The sequence below is a fragment of the Centruroides sculpturatus genome, unplaced genomic scaffold, assembly GCF_000671375.1.
Source record: "Centruroides sculpturatus isolate CEXI.00-Female unplaced genomic scaffold, Cexi_2.0 scaffold151, whole genome shotgun sequence".
NCBI lineage: Eukaryota > Metazoa > Arthropoda > Arachnida > Scorpiones > Buthidae > Centruroides > Centruroides sculpturatus.
Genome location: NW_019384363.1, coordinates 335,516 through 337,461, shown reverse-complemented (window position 1 = coordinate 337,461; position 1,946 = coordinate 335,516). Strand labels below are relative to the sequence as shown.

At 28.9% G+C, this 1,946-nt stretch overlaps 1 non-coding gene across 1 annotated transcript; it reads right to left on the bottom strand.

Moving 5' to 3' along the window:
- Positions 1–779: 779 nt before the first annotated feature.
- Positions 780–851, bottom strand: Trnaa-ugc. The gene has a single exon. It is a non-coding gene; the product is annotated as a tRNA-Ala (tRNA).
- Between the last annotated feature and the right edge of the window lie 1,095 nt (positions 852–1,946).

Genomic DNA, 1,946 nt, shown 5'->3' with positions numbered 1-1,946 from the left:
TACGATTCCACTCGTCATATGACACATGGCTCCCCCATTATCTCCCCACCCACTCGATCATTAACCACCAAAATTTAATAGCATCGATCCCTCTAATACACAAACCTCTCCGAAAAATTTCAGAAATTTTCGACAAAAGGCACAGGAGTTATTAAACTTTAAAGTGTAAACTTCTAAATAGTGTTGCTTTTCTCAACGTTTCAAAAATCTTCGGGTGATCATTTTTGACCGATCGCCATACTTTTACAACCCAATGACTTAATTTACGAAGTCGAATAATGAATCCAGTTTATAATCTCCGATATTTAATGAGATTTTACGATAAAAATGGAGGAAAAAAAAATAAAATATCGAAGTTCGTAAATTCATCTTCTAGTAGGAAGGCAAATAGAAGAATGAACTTGAAGTGAACCTCCTTGTTCATTTTATATGTCAGTCTCATTAGTTAATGACACTTCAAGAAGAGATGGTGTAGATACGAAAGAAACGTCGCAGTTAACGATTGGACAGTTAAAACAAGAATTGAATTAAGAATGAATTTTAACAAGATATATGGAATGGCATCTCTGTATCGTGTTAATTTTATTTCTACGCGTTAAAAATATTCCAGATAAAATTAATGTTTAAGACAGTTAACAATTTACAGATAGTAGATTGCTATGTTATTGGCAATAGAATTAAACATTTAACAACTTATCCAGATAGAAGATTCGATAGTTGAGTCCCCCAGCTATTAGCTAAAATGTAGACAAAATATATTTAAAAAATAATTAAAAAATTGGAGGTACCGGGGATCGAACCCGGGGCCTTTCACACGCAAAGCGAACGCTCTACCACTGAGCTATACCCCCTCCTAAATAACGGAATTAAATTGCATGATTTGATCCTTAATATAATTGATCGAATTCTAAGCTTTACAATTCACTCTAGTATTAGATAACATTTTAAAAAGTTTTATATATATTTATTTATTTATTTTCCAAAGAAAAATAATATATAGAATTGATTTTGTTTTATATTGTTAGATCTATATACACAAAGAAAAGATCCTTTTTTTTAGTTTTTAAAACTCCTGAAAATAGTTCAGTAAATTTTTTTTATTTTATTTTACTTTTAAAAAAAATATATCAATAGAAAATGCTATAAAATAAAATAAACTTTTAAAAATTGGACAAGAATGAAATAAGATTCACTGAGATTTTTCGAATTTATTGGTTATATTTATACATTTTTAGGCTGGGAAGAGCCTACAATAAATTGACTTAGTAATTATTAAGTTATATTTATATAGGGTATTAATAGAGTAACTTGAAATTAAACGTAATAAAGGAAAGTAAACACTTCAGGTTACTTATATTTTTAAATATGTATTTGTCTAGATTTTTATTGTTATCGTACCTTAGCCACATTTTGTGTATATTTACATTTTCTCAAGGCATTACATGAAATCAATAACAACAAAGTTCTTATAAAAAATAAAACAATAGGACCAATATTTACTTTAAAAATTTCGTAAATAAAAGACAATTTCCTTTCCTAAAAAGTCCTTTCCACAACCGAAATTATATGCACAATCGACTTTATTTTTATAATCTCTTCCCTAAGCAATTATACAAGAGCTAAATTCAAAATAAAATTAAACAATAATTTTTAAGTAAATTAAAATCAGATTTATTACATATACAGTCGACCCCCCTATAAGATAGAGATACGTTCCATTCTCTAGAAATCCGATTTCTTACGAATCCTTCCAATCACAACCCGACACGTGTCAAGTTTACGGACTACGGCTGTTTGAAAGATTTTCTTCCATAAAATTAATCGATTCTAGACTAATCCGACTCAACATTTCCAAAATACGTATATATTTTTTGGGAATAATCCGTATAAACTACGCTATAAACAAAAAATTGTAGGATTACTTACCGAGTGTCACCATTCGACAT